Source organism: Phascolarctos cinereus, unplaced genomic scaffold (genome assembly GCF_003287225.1).
Source record: "Phascolarctos cinereus isolate Bilbo 61053 unplaced genomic scaffold, phaCin_HiC Scaffold_726;HRSCAF=1367, whole genome shotgun sequence".
Lineage (NCBI taxonomy): Eukaryota > Metazoa > Chordata > Mammalia > Diprotodontia > Phascolarctidae > Phascolarctos > Phascolarctos cinereus.
Window position 1 is genome coordinate 232,148,265 of NW_027556098.1, and position 18,954 is coordinate 232,167,218.

Below are 18,954 nucleotides of genomic sequence, written 5' to 3' on the forward strand. Positions count from 1 at the left end.
TTCAAAAACTGTTCTCCAAAGTTTTCAGATCCTACAGTTGGGGTTGCAGCCTTCAAGACAGCATGTGTATACACACACGTCTTTCGGACAGATTCAGTTGTTAGAACTGAAACAGACTGTCTGGCTGCTTCTTGGTCCAGAATTTTTTCATTTAATGACTCCCTGTAACACTAAACCCTTGCCTTGCAACTACAAAGCAGTTAACCAGGTCAAGATCAAGGCAAAATTAAATCATCACACAAATCCCCAGTCTTCTCTCACTCTTCCTCTCTCTCTTTTTTAATTCTCAACTTAAACACTCCATGACCTGCTGTCTTATCCTGTGCCCTGGAACTCCAGCGCAGTTGCCATTTCTCTTTCCACCCCCACAACACTTTCTCACACATTGTGCTATATATTAATCAGATGCTCTGGTTTTTTTCCACAGCTGCCTACTTAGCCCCTTTTCCCATGAATATAAAAACATTTCTGCACACCTGGAAAAAGGAAGAGAGGAAGCTAATAAAGTAATAACTCCCCAACTTGCTTACAGCTTGTGAGAGATTTCAAAAGATAAAATAAATAGCTCAGGTCTGTTCCAAGATGGCATTCAGGCATTGAGCAATTTTGAATAAACAGACCGAAGACACATTCTAATTAAAAGACAGTTCAGAAAGTAACTTACCACCCTCTCCCCCACAAAAACCCTCTATTAATCATTATTTTTTTAAAATACTGTGTTACTTTGATTTATATGTGGTTCAGAATAATAGTACGGTCAGGCCAATCAAAAAAGGAGTTTCTTTTCTGCCTGAGAGCTTAAAGTAATTAAGAAAAAGAAATTATCTGACAGCCACAGGGTGAAACCATCAGTATATAGACTAGGAAGGGCAACAGAACTCAGGAAAATGTCTTCTTCTATACATTTTTGTTTATCTAGCTTTTACCACAAGGTGGAGCTCCCTCAATGCTAAATTTCAAACAAAACCCAAAAAGGTACATTGTGCTGGAAACTTCTTTTAAAAGTTTCTTCTCCATAAACCCAGACCATTCTCCAAGCAGGTGTCAACACTACACTCAGTAGAGCTATTTTAATAAAAAACACATTTTGATAAGAACAGTTTCAAGAATCAACAGTCCATCAAATGACACATGGGTTAAAAACACAGACAACCAAAAAATATTTCAAAAGGTACAACTGGGGAAAATTAAAAATCGCAACTCATTTGCAATTAGTCTAGGTTTTGTCCTGGGTTTAAAAATGCAGTCTATCTGAAAGATCATTAGCAGCTCCAGAAAAATTATTTGTGCTTCACTGAGATATCCAACTAAATAATAATCAAAGACTTTTTGAGGGCAGCTAAGCGGCACAGTGGATGAAGTGCCAGGGCCTGGAGTCAAGAAGACTCATCTTCCTGAGTTCAAATCTGGCGTCAGACACTCACTAGATGTGTGACCCTGGTCAAGTCACCTAATCTTGTTTGCCTTGGTTTCTTCATCTGTAAAATGAACTGGAGAATGGCAAACCACTCAAGTATCTCTGCCAAGAAAACCCACAATGGGTCACAAAGAGTCAGACAACAAACAAAATCTATCTATGTAATAAGAGCAAGTGAGATATTAAGCTACATTCAAAAATCTAACACTGGTTCACTGTCATTAGGCTGGTATTACTGGGCAGACTGATTGTACAAGACCCCAGCAGGGAAAACCAAGGCCAAAACAATTTAAGGAATATATAGTAGGTTCAATGTAAGGAAGAACCTTTTAAACATGTCTCAAAGTGAGGGGATTACTTTGCAGACTACCTTATTTACTTACTTATAAATCATATACACATATTATTATTCCAATAATCAATGCACAATTATAAAACTTTTACAAGGAGTAGAGAATGAAAAAATATTTTATCCTAGAATAATAGCTAGGGAGCCATTTAAGTTTATTGAGTAGAAGAGTAACTTGGTCAGACCTGCATATTAGCAGCCTGGCAGCTATGAGAAGGATGGACTGGAAAGGAGGACAGGATTAAGGTAGGGAGACCAGCTGGAAAGTTATTCTTGCAAGAGTCTGAGAGAGAGATGATGAAGGCCTCAACTAGGGTTGTGCTCTGTGAGTGGAAAAATGAATCATTTGGGAGATGTGGAGGGAGAAATGACAAGATTTAGCAACTTACTGTGGACTGAGAGAGAAAAACTGAATTTGACATTAAGGTTGAGAACATGGTAACTGGAACAGTTTTAAGGCCCATTAGAAGAGGGGTAGGTTGAGGACGGGTGTATGGGGAGGGAGGGTAATGTAAGGAGACATTCTATCCTCCGTAATCCATCCATACCTGCCCATCTTGTGGTAGTCACTCTGACCAAATCCAAATGAAAAGGGGAGGTAACGTTGTCACTCGGGGGTCACTGCTTTAGAGTGAAAAGCCCACCCTCACAAGGGCACCTGAGGTAGTCACTGGGAAAGCAAATACTTAGTTCCCAATGGTACCTGTACTGCTGCTACCACAGGTACCCAGGTTTTAGTTAAGCCTTGAGGGCTTGTACACTAGAGGGACTGAATGAGGAAGGAATGGGGGAGTACGTGCCACTGTTCTGGGAGTTCAACCCATGACTGGCTAGTGCTGCAAAAGTGAGCTGTGACTCATCTTCAATTTTCTAAATTATGAGACAAAGATAAAACGGTATTTTGTCTTATTTTATCCAACTGGTTGATTACATACCCTTTGGGCAAGGACTACAATTTCCCCACTTTAGCGACAGCTGAGATGGATGACCTCAGAGTTATCTTCCAAATCTAAGGACCTATAATCCTAGGACTAGAGCCATTAGAGACAAACCCTATCATATTAGGTTTCTCTTATAAGTGGTTACATTTTAGAGAACATAACTGGACTAATGATATATGCAAATCTGCATAAAAGAGCGGAGCCATAACACTCCTGCCTGCAAAACCAAAATTTTCTTGCTCAAAATATATTACGGGCTTGCCAATGAAAGTGCATGCACCAAAAAGGAAGTATTTGAACTTAAGAGGTAAATTTCCTTAATCATAGAGGGACTAAGAAAAGGAAGGGGAAAAAAGTGTGTGTGTGCGCGCGCGCGTGTGTGCGTGTGCGTGCTATGAAGGTCTCTTTCCTGACACACTTCTATTGCCAATTTAGTAACTTCAAAAGGCTCCCTACAGCCAAGGAAAAAAAGCTCACTAGTAATTGGTGCTACCTATTCCTTCCCCTCTGGAAAATAAAAACATTTTTTTATAAAAATAAATGACACTACCCATAAGAGTAATACCCATAACAGGTTGATATGACACCCTCGCCTCTGTTTCACAGGAGAACATAAATGAACTATTTCTATGATTAGCTCAAGGTGTGTTACATGATGATGAAAACGTACTTCCATAAATAACTCACCTCTGCTGCCCTTCTCCATCACCCATAAGAAAAAATTCCCTCAAAGCTATTAAATACACAGCCAACAAATGACAAGGTTACCACAAAAAAAAGTTCTTATATTTACAACCTAAACCCATGCAACTAGATAACATAATAGGTGACCTTCCTTTTTTCTTTCTTTAAAGGGATCAAGTCTCTTTTAAACTTTTAATTTCCCCCAACACAAACAACAAAGAAAAATAAATTGCACAACAAAACCTACCAACCTGCTTAGGGGAATAAAGTGTTTTGGTTATTGGAATTTTCTGGTTAAATGAATGTTAACCCCTTAGGTACTCATTTAAACGCATTAAACCCATGTTTATTCAAACAATCATTTTAGATATTTATAATATGCAATAGACCTGTTAGGCACTGACTTGCAAAAAAAAAACCTTTCTAAAACATTTTAACACTCTCCTCACTTAAAATACCACGTATAACAATCTTTCAGTCAATCAATAAGCATTTTTCAAGTCCCTACTCCATGTGCCAGACATTGTGCTGGTAGGTACTGCAGATACAAGTACAAAATAACCCCCACTCACATACTGAATTTATATGCTAATAGGGAAGACAACAAGTACAGATATAAGCATATACAGAATAAGTATTAAAAAATAAAATTAAATACAAAGTATATAAATACAGGACAGTTTGGTAGGAAGAACAGTTGTAGCTGGAAATCTGAAAAGGTTTAATGTAGAAGGTAACACAAGTTATGTCTTAAAAGAAGAGAAAGATTCTGAAAGGAGGAGGTAAAGAGGAGGGATATTTCAGGGATAAGGGACAGCCAGTGAAAAGGCAAGGAGATGATGGGAGATGGGAGTGCTGTTTGGCAGGATCCCAGAAAAGGGCTGGAGAAGGAATAGTCAATGAGGCTGGAAAGATAAATGAGGGATAAGTCATGCAGGGTTTGAAAAGCGAAACAGAGGAGTTTATATTTTATCTTCTAGGCAAGAGAAGAAAATCACTGAGGCAGCAGTGAGTAGGATAAGTTGGAGTGGGGAAGTAAGGGGACCAATGAGGAGGCTGTTGCAATAATCTAAGGAAAAGGTTATTAGGAGTTAAATTAAAACAGGAGCTGTGTGAGTAGGGAAAGGGGCTAGATAGATGCAGGAGATGTTCTGGTAGTAAACACAGCAAGATTTGGCAATTACTTAGATATGTGGAGTAAGGAAAAGGGAGCAATCGATGTTAGTGCCAATGCCAAAGCAGATGTGGTAAGATTAGTGCTTGCTGCCTTTGACAGAAACTGTGAAGTCTGGAAAAAGGGAGGGTTTGGGGAAAAGAAAATGAGTTCCACTTTACGTATGATGGGATTAAGATGTCTCAATTGGTGATTCATGACTAAAGTTCAAGGGAAAGTCTGGGATTAGACTGGATAGACGGATCTTTGAACCAGTTTCAAAAAGATGATATATAAACCTGTGGGAGTTGAAGAGGTTACCAAGAGAACATAGAATAAGCGTTCTTACCCAGGCCATGAACTTGTTCTTTAAATATACTGATAACTCTATTTCAATATAATTGGTCTTCTTTGTAATCCCATTTATTTAAAAACATAATTCTGGAGAGGATTCCACAGGCCTCCCCTAGCCTACAAAAAGAGTCCATGAAACAAGAAAGGTTAAGATTACCTGGTGTGGAGGGACAAGGGAAGAGGGCCCAGTACGGAACTTTGGGGAACACCCACAGTTAGGGATTTGGATGATAAGCCAGTAAAAGAGACTTAGACGGAACAAAAGAGTAGGAGGGAAACCAAGAGAAAGCCTCAGAGAGTGGCAGATAAATCAAGAAAGATGAGCAAATCTAATGATCATGAGATCGTTGATTACTTTGCAGAGAACAGTTTCAGCTGAGTGATGACATCAGAAGCTAGGTTGCAAAGAGAAATGAGAGAAAGAGGCCAGGTATATAGACACCTTTTTCTAGGAGGAGGAAGGGAAGAGAAATATTAAGTCTAGATTTTCATTGAGACGATTTTTTTAAAATGAGATGCATATATTTGTACGAGATGTGTGTGTGTGTGTGTGTGTGTGTGTGTGTGTGTGTGTGTATTTGTCATTTTAAATGTGTTACAAAATAGATGGGTGCTGACCCACATGGACTACAAGCTGGTTGGATGACTATATCTTCTACTTTTAAGAAAATCTTCTCTCTATATAAAAATCTACATTTATACAAAATACTAAGTGAGAGTATAATTATTTGCATTACAAAAAGACCAGATTGCTTAGGGAAAAACTCCACTATTACATCTGAAACATAACTCTATTGACAAAAATTCAACTTATGCAACTTTTGAAAACTGTAGCATCCATTTTATTCACTGGTAATAAATGCAAATAGTAAGCAAAGGGTTACCAAAGAGACCTCTGCAACAGCATAACCTCTTATTGTTGATGGAAATTACCTGATTTACTGTTATATCTACTGGAAGTATTTTTTATATCATAAAGCTATAAAATTATAATGATGGGATTTTGGAAAACCACTCCCTGGGGAGGGTGCCTGAATGAGTCAAAGAGAACCTGGGGAGTTGGGTGGAGCCAAGTACCTGGGCCAAGAAAGGGGTGAGACCTCATCAGGCAACTCAAGACCTGTCAGTCACCTATTTCAACTCTGCAAATGAACTAAAAACTAAAGAGTAGTGCCCCTCAGCAACAGAAGACTAGTGGGAGATTCAATGAGGAAAGGGCCTGGAACCAAAAAGAGAGTAAGGACTGTTGCTGAAGATGGCTAGGAGCTCAAGGATGGTAGTGCCACCCACCACAAGCAAAATGACACCAAAACTACATATAAGCCTACAAAAAAATGAAAATATGGAAGCTCCGCCCAAAATGTAGAACCAGGCTCAACTAGTTAGTAAAAATATCTTAGGTAAATAGAATGGGTCATTCAGAGAAGGAAGGTGGCCATTCCAAGGGCCCAAAGACAATGATGTCTCTGCTAAGTCAGTATAGGACTGCCTACAAGCTAGGGAAGGAATCTTTGGGACCAGAAGCAACTTTGGCACCGGAGGGATCCAGACTCAGTAAAAAAAAAAAAAGACAAATATAAGTTTTAGAAGGAACTGAGAATTCTAGTAGAATAACCAACTTAAATCCATTTCAGCCCAAGAGCCTAGTCAACTGTACAACTCATGAAGGATTGTGACCTTCTGACTCAATTGAGAGACTAATAAAGATAGGGAAGTAAAAGATGGAAGCTAAAAAAAGGCCAGGTCTTTCTACTTCTATAAGTTCCTAAGACTTCTTCTAACTTCATAACTTTTTCCATTTTTTCTTAACTTTTTTGGTGTCATGGACACCTTTAGTAGTCTGGTGAAGTCTATGGGCCCTTTCTCAGAATATCATGTTGCCTACATTCATAAATGAAGAAAATGCTGAATTTCATTTAGAAGCAAGTGAAAATAAATATCACCAACTCCTGAAATACTAAGGGGTCTGTAGACTTTAGGTTAAGAACTCTGGCTCTGGACTACTAGCTATTGCCTGAAAATCAATACTACCTCTCCTGCCTCCACACAAGCCATCCCCCTCACTTGGCATGGTATACACTCTCCCTGGTTCAGTTAATCACAAAGCACTTATTAAACATCTATAATGTGCTAGGCATTGTGCTAGGTGCTGGGGATTTGCTCTCATTTACAGAAGTAGAAGAGCCATGATTGGGAAAGACTGCATATATTTTCACACTTCTTAATGTATTGGTGAATTTTGCTGGGTTTTGTTTCTCTTTTTCTTCATCTCTAAAGAAGATCCTTTGTTATATGGGATTTCACTGTGGAAGGGAGAAGGGATAGGATATGGAGAAATTTTTCACAATGTAAAAACAAAAGCTATCAATAAAAATGTATTTTTTTAAAGTTTGTTCAATTAGGATAGGAAGCAAGTTCCAAACCTGTTCTCCCTTCCACAACAGAGTTGGGCAAGAGGAAGCCAAGTAAAAGCAAAGATGATGGCAATGATACTGAGGGCAACTGAATCAAGACGGGGGATGGGGGATGTCTGGCATGAAAAGAACCAAACCAGAGCCAAAAAGCACCTCCAGGTGTGTGTCTCAAGCAGGAGCTCTCATGTGGGATTTTACCCTTAACGCCAAATTAGACAGACTTTTGTTTAAAACATGCCCAGTCTATATCTGGATATCTGGAGCATTTGTTCACAGCGCTTGGAACCATTCCTATGATGTCACTTTATCTGTTTTTTCACAGTTTCACAGACCGAGGGCTGGAAGGGACCTCAGAGGTCTTTATGACAGGAAGAAGCATGACTTTTAAAATCACATGTGTTCCTCTTTCATGTTCACCCCGAGGCCCTTCAAGATTCTCCGGTTTCTATGTTATAATGTTATAGTAGACTCCACGAGGGCCAAGGTCGTCATGCGACTCTTTTGGTTAACAGTCACTGCAAATGTTGCCCCAGGGGCACCAACCCACATGTCAAATCATTTCTACCAATGAATAACTTTCAACAATGAACTTGTTAAAAGTACAGCCTCCTAGTAAATGTTTTTTACCAATATCATATTACACATGATCTGAGAGAAGTGACTGAATACAAAACACACAGGGGGCAGTATAGTAAAGTGGTCACTGAATTTAAAGTTAGAAAACCTGGGTTCGAACTCCCCTAGGGGCTGCTCTTTGCTACCTGTGTGACCTTGAGGAAATCACTTAATTACCATGGGCCTGAGGTTTCTCCATATAAAAAATAAGCCAGTTGAATTAGATTTCTAAGGTCTATTTCAACTCTAAAATTCTTAGGGTTTATGTGTAAAGCGGAATGTAATCCCCTTTGGACTTTTGCTAGGTCATTCTTTAGCGTGCAGGTACCTTTACTAGAGCAGCTAGGTGGCACAGTGGATAGGAAGATTCATCTTTCCGAGTCCAAATCTACCCTCAGACATGGAACAGTTGTGTGACCTTGGGCAAGTCACTTAACCCTGTGCCTCAGTTTCCTCATCTAAAATGAGCTGAAGAAGGAAATGACAAACCACTCTAGTATCTCAAATGGGATCACAAAGAGTCTGAAATGACTGAACAACCTCCACTAGGCCCTGCAGGTGATTCTGACTGATTCCTCTAGACTATCACTTTCCAAGCCCAGCTCATGGCTTTCTGCCTTCCATTTGGCCTCTGAAGTTGGTTCCCCTACTCCTGATTCATAGGCTCAATAAAAGCATAAAATGGCCCTTCTTAGGTTGGACCCGCAACCTAATAGGATTCTATGTTGCCACTTTGGCATTCTGAGGTATTCTTCCCATTTCCCAGTAATGGGGCAGGCGCTCAGAGGTCCAGAGTTCTACCCATCTCTGCTACACTAGAATTACAGGCAGAGTATAATCTCTCATTGCCTCATGTTCCTCATCTGTCTCATGAAACAGCATGGTGGACTTTTATTTCCAAGTGCTGGACTTAGAGTCTGAAGAACTTAAGATCGACTCCGAGCTATGCCACTTACTAGCAGTGTGACTTTGGGCAAGACCTTAACCTCTTTCCTAATCTATAACATGAGGTGGTAGAATAAGATGACTTCTCAGGCTACCTCCAGCTCTAAATCTATGTGTCTATATGGTGTACTCTACCAGACACATAGAGGTTCTTAGGACCATCACACGGGATAACATCCAAGGCACTCTGAAAATATACAGAGTGCTACATAAATGTAAAATGATAACATAGCAAAATCTTAACTATCTGGAATTTGCAGAGGAGGAGTCATTCTGCTTATTAAGTAAAGCAGTCTTCCTTTGGAGGAGGGAACATCACGGCTCCTCTCTCAGTCCATGGGCAGCAGTGAAGACAAGACTCCTTTCCTGACAGGCAAAGGAAAAATCAGCATTCTTTCTTCTCTCTCCTCCTTTCTGCCAGGAGTGACCTCAAGGCAGGCCCAGCAGAGGCACACGTGGCCATCTTGTTTTCAATAATAATCATGTGCCTTATATTTTTAGGATTATTGCTAAGGATTCTATTCTCATTATTTGAGTCACTGTTTTACATTTTTTAATGAGCTAGGAGTTTTTCTATATGGTCCGCGTGCTTTGAAATTTCCCATTAAACAGCTCTATCTCATACAAAACCAGGTACTCATTTAGTGAAATTCAGAGAACAAGGTATTCTTGTGGCTGATCCCAAGAATGATGAAAAGTCATTTCAGTCATGTCCAACTCTGACACCATTTGGGTTTTTCTTAGCCAAGATACTGGAGTGGTTTGCCATTTTCTTTTCCAACTCATTTGACAGATGAGGAAAGTGAGGCAAATATGGTTAAGTGACTTGCCCAGGATAACACAGCTAGTGTCTGAGGCCAGACTTTAACTCAGTCTTCCCGACTCAGAGCCTGACACTATCTGCTGTACCACCTAACAGCCTAGCAAAGCAACTTCAATCTCTCTCTAATTTTCAGTATATTCAACAATAATGATGATGAAAAGAAGACTGGCCTTTTAACAGATTTAAGGGGCTACACCCTTCTTAACAGATTATCAGTGCAGGGAAGTGGGTAGTCAGATAACTCGCAGACAAAATTAGGCAATATCATTAATACTTTTCAGATATGGAAGGTTGTTTTCTCTCACACTAAAACTACCTATGCCCTTAGAGTTCTAGCATCCAATTTTTAGTTTTTCCATACCCTCTCTTATAGATTCTTGTTCTTCCTTCTACCGTTAATCCATTTGCTCAAAGCAGTCTACACCACTCTAATCTGACGCTCCTAATTCAGAGAATTAACCTTAACATTATATATAAAATAGAATAAATAGACTCTTGAGTGAGACCCTATGAAGAAGTATGAGTTTTTAGTAGATAAGCAGTAGGTTCTGGTTGTTGGGAAAGAAGAGCAGGCATCTGGGGGACATTTAGGGGAGTTGCAGAGAATGAAATAATAGTATTTCTATTTGGATTTTGAGGACATAATCAACAGGAAATGTCACAGATGGGAGTATCCTTTTAGGATTCCTGTTTCTACTTTAAACTAGGTTGGAATACACTTGTAAGAAACTGCTATGAGCTTTCATGTCTTAACCAGTTTCCCTCTATGGGGAGTGATAGGTCAGTAATAAACAATAAAGAAAACAAATTTTTTCCAATTTATTTCTTTGCAGCAAAAAGTACCAATTTCTGAATATGGTACTAAGCTTGTTCCCTCAGCCATCTGACACCACCACAGGGTGCAGCTGACATTGCTGTAAACTGTGACTTGATAAAAAACCTCTAGTCATAATTAACAGCAGGTGGTAGGAAATATGGAAGAAAAAAAAAAGCCAAAATCATAACAAGGGGAAGAGTGACAGGAGTCTGGAAAGGCAGAAATAAGAAAGTTGCTGCCAAACCAAGTTAAACGAAACTGTTTGTCTACCCTCACCATCTGATACTGTAATTTTATGATAGCACCATTCCTCCCTGTGAGAAATTCAAGGCTCACAGAAATAGACTATTGGGTATGGAAGCAGCAAAACCGTTCTCATGTTAAATAACTATTATACCATAAAAATGCCCTGACTGATTCTCCATTATACTTAAACTGAATGGCCCTGATCAATGAGCAAACTTAAAATTATCATATGACATGATCAGATCTACATATCATACTGCTAAAAGCTATTTATTTAGTCAAAATTAACAATAAGCAAGTTAACAATAAGCAAGAGCTAGAAAAATTTCCATAAACATTTTTTTCCACTCATCAGACCATCTTCATAGTTAAGTGGCTTGTTACTTACTGTCACTGGCTTACATGTCATGAAATTCAATATTATTTATTCCTGATAAACTTTTAAATAAAATGATAGCACTAAATAAATTTTAAAAAGCAGTCTGTAGCTCGTGATCCAGTCTTACGAAATATTCATGAAGCACTCTTTTTTCCTTATGACAATTTATTTTGTATTATTACCAAGCTCTTCCAAAAAAAAAAAATCTTCCAGAAGTAAAAAGTACATGGAGAGCGAAGGTTCTTTGAAACACTAAAAAATCCTGTATAAACTAATGCATCCAGATGCAGAATGTTTACAATCCTTGCTTTTTTTAGACAATCTACTAAATTCAGACGTCACAAAATTTGGAATAATTAAGGCAGCTTCTTCCTCTCTCCACTTCCCCTTGACATTCCAGTCCCCTTGTGTTCAATAGGTAGGGAGGAATTAAGACAGAAGGCCACAATGCTAAGGACAGTTACTGACTTGAACCTGAAAACTGGAAGTGTTTGGTTTTTGATTTAAGCATTAGCTAAAATGTGGGCACATTGTCATTAAATCCTTAAACAATAAATCTTTTTCTATGACTGATTTTTTGAAAATTCATAAATCACTCCTCCATCCCACATTAGTCCAACTCTGTACAGTTCCTACTGTAACTTAATTTTAGCAAAAAAATTATTCAAAATTTAGTCACCAAGGGATAGCTAGATGGGCCCAGTGGAAAGAGCATAGACTCTGGAGTCAGGAGGACCCAAGCTCAAATTCGGATTCAGACATTTACCAGCTGTGTTACCCTTGGCAAGTTACTCAACCCCCCAATGCCTCCAAAAGATAAAAATTTAGCCACCTGATCTTTCTCTCAAGATACCCAGTTCCCAAAAGTCTTGGTGCAATTTTAAACTCTAAGCTTTAATAGCTTAAAACTGCACCAAGAGTTTGGCACATCACATGTAAGGGAGACTATTTATAACAACAGATCTGAGTTCATCAAAATAGAAGAAAATAATTTATAGCTATAAGTAGGAGATATATTCGAAACCAAACAAGGGATAGAAGAAATTACAAACGATTAAACAGATAACTTTGGTTACATGAAAGTGAAAAACTTCTGCACAGACAAACTTAATGTACCTAGGATAAGAGGAGAAGTGGTTGAATGGGGGGAAAAAATCTTTTTTTCAAATTTCTCTGATAAGGGTTTGTTATCCAAGATATATAAACATACACACACACACACATATAAAACTAATGGTCACTCCCCAATAGATAAGTAGTCAAAGGATATGAACATATAGTTCTTAAATCATGCAAAGTATTAACAATCACACAAAAGAATGCTCTGAGTTACAAATAATAAAAGAAATGCAAATCAAAACAACCCTGAGGTTTCACTTCATACCCTGCAAACTGGCAAACGTTAAAAAAAAAAAAAGGAACTAGTCAATGCTGGAAGGGATGCAGGATAATAGGCACACTAACACAGTATTGATGGAACTGTGAATTAGTATAACCATTTTGGAAAGCAATTTGGAATTAAGCAAGTAAAGTGACTAAAATGCCCATACCCTTTCACCTAGAGACTCCATTACTGGGCTTAAACCTTAAGAAAGCCACTTATAAGAAGAAAGTGCCCATATACACTAAAATCTTTATCGCAGCAGCACTTTTGTGTGATAGCAAAGAAACAAAGTAGATGCCCTTCAACTGAGGAACAGCTAAACAAATGCAAGGAAAACAATATACATAATGACTAAAATAATATAAGCAGAAAAAAAAGTGAATGTGGCAAGATTATAAAGATTAAACATGACTCAAAAAAAGAGATATGAGAGGACACCCCCCCAACCTATCCCTGTGTTGGCAGAAATGGGAGATCACAGGTATTGCACATGTTTTCAAGTTTTTTTTAACATACTGATCAATTGTGCTGAGTTTCCCCCATCCATCCCCTTGTTTTTTGTCTTTGTTATCTGGGATGGCGGGAAAAGAAGGTAAAGGGAAGAGAAAGGAAGGGAAGGGGAGGGGAGGGGAGGAGGGGAGGGAGGAAGGATACTGTGGGACAGGATGATGGAGTAAATAACAAAAGATATCAATAAATCTTATTTTAAAAATAAAACAGTCCACTTTGCTTAGAATACACCACCACATAAAAGAAGTCAGCAATAAAAACTGATTTAAAACAATAATTGCCATTAACAAATATTAAGCCTCATCCTGCTTTGAAGTTTATATGAAGTAAAAGTATAGATAATGCCCAGGAGTTATAAAACCTGTAGGAAGGAAAGCAGTATCTTTTAAACACTGTATTTCAAAGCAGTGTGATATCACTGTATGTATGAATGAATGTGAATGTTTTTTTAATGAAGCAATGAATATTGTCTATATAGAAAGATTCCAGCAACAAAGTCCTTTACTACTTAGAGCAGAGATTCTTCAGTAAGATCAGTGAACTCAGATTATTGTTGTTTTGCTTTTAAAAAAAAATATTTTTAGGGTCAGCTAGGTGGTGCAGTGGATAAAGCACTCGCCCTGGAGTCAGGAGGACCTGAGTTCAAATCCAGCCTCAGACATTTTGACACTTACTAGCTGTGTGATCTTGGGCATGTCACTTAACTTGTTTACCTCAGTTGCCTCAATTGTAAAATGGGGATAATAATAGCAAGCTGTCAAATGAGATAATATTTGCAAAGCATTTACTACATTAAATAAATGCTTATTCACTTACCCTTCCCTAAAATCATTTTGATAAATGTATCTCAATATAACTGGTCTCCTTTGAACTCCTAAGTATTTTATTTTATGTATTTAAAAACAATATTCTGAGAAATCCAAAGGGGTCCAAGACTGCCAAAGAGGTCCATGATACACACATACAAAAAAAAAGTTAAGAGAATCTCTGGCTTAAAGGAAACAGAGGTACTGGGCTGAGCAAGATGAGGGAACTCAAACGGCTCAATCACCACACCAGGGATGATTGGCCTTGTTCAAGGTCAGGGAAGTAGACCGTGGTTGTCGTCACACAGAAGTGAAAGACATTACATCATCTCAGAATCTACGTCCAAGTTCTATAATAAGACACCGGCCACATGTTTCCTCTCTTCTTCTTTACCACCCAAGAAGACAGGTTGGTATGCATGTGATGTGACCCAAAGACCCCATCTCAAAGCCTCCCTGTGAAGGTGTATGCACAGAATACTGAACTGTATATTAAGCAACTAACTGAGCACTTGATTTCATGTAGTTTATAGTCAATTTGAGAATAATGGGAAAATGGAATTAACAGAATGCCTGGAATATCATAAAAAGCATTAGCCTAGAAGCTAAAATTTTAGAGTTCTATTCCTAGCTTTACCCCTCACCTATCAGATTCTCTAAAGCAACTTTGTTCAGTCATTTCAGTCATTTCTGACTCTCCGTGATCCTATTTGGGGTTTTCTTGGCCAAGATACTGGAATGGTTTGCCATTTCCTTCTCCAGCTCATTTTACAGATGAGGAAACTGAGACAAACAAGGTTAAGTGACTTGGTCAGGGTCACACAGCTAGTTAAGTATCTGAGGCTAGATTTTAACTCAGGAACATGAGTCTTCCCTGACTCCGGGGCCTTACACTCTATCCATTGTACTCCTTAGCAAAGCAACTTTAATCTCTAATTTTCAGTCTATTCAACAATAATGATGACAATGATGAGTATGATTACAACAGCTAACTTTTACATAATGCTTTCAGGTTTACAAAGCATTATACATATATTCCCTCAGTTATTCCTCACAATGGCTCTATGAGGTAAGTGCTATGCTTGAGAAGAATAGCACCACTTCTCAAAAACGATGACTGCATGAGACTTTTCCTCTTACAGGACAGGAAACTGAGAATCAATGATATTAAGTGACTTGCTCAGGGTCACACAGCTACTTTATATTTGTGGCAGGGCATAAATCCAGCTCTACCTCACTCCCAGAGATTCCCTGATACGGTGCCTTTTAGGACATCTGAAGCACAGTGGAAAGAGTGATGGGTCTGGAGTCAGGAAAACCTGAGTTCAAAATTGGCCCCAGATATCTATTAGTGAGCTCTATGGTCCAAGAGAAAGTCATTTAACCACTGTCTGATTCAATTTTCCCAACTGTAAAATGGAGATAATAACAGCATCTACCTTGTAAGGTAGTTGTGAGGATCAAATAAGATAACATTTGTAAAAAGCCCTTAGCACAGTGCCTGGCACCTAGCAGGTGCTTAATAAATACTTGCTCCCTTCCTTCTCCCTCCCCACTCCACTATACCATAGGAAATGAGGAGTTCAGGTACAGTCATCTGTAAGGTCCCTTTCAGCTCTAACAATCTTAACAATCTAACAAACCTTCTTCCAATAAAGGCTCCCCATTTTAGAAACCGGTCTAAATTATTTTCTGACTAAGAACTTGACTGGATGCCCTGACTCTGTGGTGATGGTTTTCCTATACGAAAATGTAAAGTAAAAAAATAAAGTGACAAATAGAATAGCATGGATGGAGAGGAAGTGAAAGACAGGAAGGCTGGCAGGAAACCAGGGTCCTCCTCCCTGTTTTTCTTCTACTTTCCTACCTCTCCTCAGTATCACCCCTGGTCTAATAGAGCACTGTCAGCCTTAGAGCGTCCTGTGAAAACAAGGCTGAAGCCCCAGGAATCACGTAAGCAATATGACTTCTGCTCAACAATTTATGGATCCAGTTTTGAAGTTTTATCAACGGAAGCAGGAGTCCATATTCCTGTTCACTGGAAAATTACTATGAATGAGAAGCCAGAAACAGCAGAAGATGGAAATAAATACACTGACATCCTCTTCTGCTCTTTCCTTTTAGTTAAGAATTTTTCCACCCCTTCTCTTTCTTCCCATCCCAGCTAGTAGGATGCTCAACTGAAGCCTTCGGGACCAGTACAAATTCTCACACTTAACTAGCCCTGGTTGAACCACATCCAAACTTCCTAAATTCCAGGAGTATAAGTCACCACTTCATGATGACAGACCACTCACTTAAAATGCCCTGCCTGAGGCTATCTTTAAGGGATGGTACATACAGGTTCAGACTTCGTCTTTCCTCAAAAGGCTAACATTTCCTTGAGCAGTTTTCTCTCAAAATTTCAAATCTGATCAGAATGAATTCTGACAGAGAAGCCATACATAAAGAAATGCTTCTCCCACATCTTTACCATTGTGGAAGTCTTCTGGTTGCTGGTTAGAAAAGACAATCTAAGAGAGTCAGCATGGCATAGTAGAAAGCTGTCCCCTGAGTCAGGACAATCTGGTTTCAAATCCCTTCAGGTTGTGTGTACAAGCTGTGTGACCTGGGACAAGCCACTTAACCTCTCAGTGCCCACAGGCAACATTCCAAGGCTATAAATCTCAGAAAGGGTGAATGTATAATCTTGGTGAGCATATAGCACAATGCTCTGCACATAGTAGGTGCTTAAGAAATGGGTCGTGATTGACTGACTGATTGAGCAGAGAAAGTTCCTCACCAGAAGCTCCCTAGACCAATGAAATCACAGGTCTAATTTTTTAAATAAAGTATATAAAATAATCCCTGATTCATAAAGTCACAGATCCAGAGCAGGAAGAGTCTTTCATTATTCTGTTTCTGTAAAGTCATTTCAGGGGGCCCAACCTAAAGCATTTTTAAAACTAGTAATAATTTATTCATTTCTATGACTAAAAAACCAATGACTTTTTGATTATTGAAAATCAAAAAATTAAAGCCTTTGGTTATTAGCCGTGTAAATGGGGTAATATCAACCCTAACTTACAAAGTAAAGGTATTATCAAAAACAGACAATGACAATGTGCCTTTCTTCTCAGTAGAATGTATAGGCATATACTACAATAATGCACGATGTAAAAATCACTGCAACATGACAGCTCTTATAGCAAGCATTCTCCATGATTTATGAAATACCACCATTTCTAACATGAATTAACACTCAATCTTCAGACTATCAATGAGATCCTTCAAAAAACTTAAGTGGAAAAAATGTTACATTATTTTATGTTTTCTTTGGTACCTTTGATTTGTTGGGTATAGTATTAGGATAGAGACAGAGATCAGACCCATTATTTCATTGATACGGAGCAGTTAGTGGTGTAGTGCATACATTCATGAGCCTAGAGGTTGAAAGACGTGAGTTCAAATCTAGTCTCAGACACTTACTAGCTGTGGGACCCTGGGCAAGGCCCTCAACCTCTGTATGCCTCAGTTTCCTCATTTATAAACTGAGGATAATAACAGCATTTATCTTGGAAGGTTGCTGTGAGGATGAAAATGAGATAATACTGGTAACGCACAGTGTCTGGCACATATATAAATATTTATTCCCTTACCTTTCCCTCTACAATTTGAGAAAGCTCCCTTTGCCCATTCAAGTCTGCACCTTCTGAGATGACCCTAAGAGTTGCCTAAACCATTAAGAATTTGTGACTTTCCCAAGGTCACAATGCTGGTGCACGTCAAGAAGCAGAACCTGAACCCAGGTCTTTCTGGCTTCAAGCTCAGTTGTCTATTCCCTGTACCAGGCTGCCCCTCAGGCTGACATTATGCCTATTTTTTAAACTTATTTTAACAAAATAAAATAGGTAATACAGTTTGATTTAAACATGAGAACAGACATCAGTCTAATTTCTGCTCAGGATACTGACTGAATGCTGAGCACATAACCCACTAGGCGTAGCGCAGTATCTTACAGGCAATGCAGAAATACTGGATATTTGTGTGATTACTACCAGCGACAGTGTTAACATTTTAAAATAGATGAGTATTTTTAAATCCAGCACACGTTTACCACCATATGCTAACTATTTTAAAAGGCAGGTAGAATGCTAAGTTTCTGGATATTATTCCAACAATCTGGTTTACATTGAAATGTAAATATGTCAGACAACTATCAGGAAAAAATTTTTTTCTTCTATTCAACTCTTTTCAAAGCCATTGCTGTTTTCAAATAACTGGTCTTCATTTTGAAAATTATAAAAGGAATCCAATAAGGTTTTAGAGCTTAGACTCACCTCATAACAATACCCGTTACCTCAGAATTCAAAAAGGGCAATGTTGTCCTAATTTTCAAAAAAGGGAAGACAATGGAGTCTGCCAACCATGGAATTGACAGATTCCTGGAGAAAAAAACTCTAGAACGTGTTTATTGAAGGGATGGTTAGTGAACACGTAGAAAAAGAAAGGATCACAATGAGCCACCATGGCTTCCTCGAGAAAGATCAGAACAGACTGGCCTTGTTTCCTTTTTTAACTGGGAAACCAGAATAATAAATCAGGTGAATGTTGTAGAGTTTACCTGGATTTTATTGAAGCAATGAATAGTCTCTAATGCTATTGTTGTCAAAAAAAAAAAAAAGGTATGAGAGGGCAGCGAGGTGGCAGTGGATAAAGCTCCAGCCTTGGAGGCAGGAGGACCTGAGTTCAAATCTGGCCTCAGACCAACTTGACACTTACTAGCTGTGTGACCCTGGTCAAGTCACTTCACCCCGACTGCCTCACCCAAAAAAAAAAAAAAAAAGGAGGTCGGGGAGGAGAGGTTTAAGCTAAACCACGGTACAGTTAAGCAGATTCAGAACCAAATGGCTGGAAACAGTGCATTAATGGTGTGATGTCAAGTTGGCAGGAAGGTCTCTCCACTCCAGTCCTTCCTCCCCTCAGACAGCAAAGTGATTTTTCTAAAAAGCAGGTCTGACCATCTCACTCCTTTCTTCCCACCCCCCCACCTACTCAATAAACTCCAGAATCTCTGTATCACCTCCATAAGCAAATACAAATCTATTTGACATTCACTACCTGTCCTTCCCATCCTA

The 18,954-nt window shown here is 38.8% G+C and overlaps 1 protein-coding gene across 1 annotated transcript in view; it reads right to left on the reverse strand.

The window, feature by feature from the left end:
• Positions 1-18,954, reverse strand: part of TANC1 (tetratricopeptide repeat, ankyrin repeat and coiled-coil containing 1) — a 259,647-nt gene that overhangs the window by 123,854 nt on the left and 116,839 nt on the right.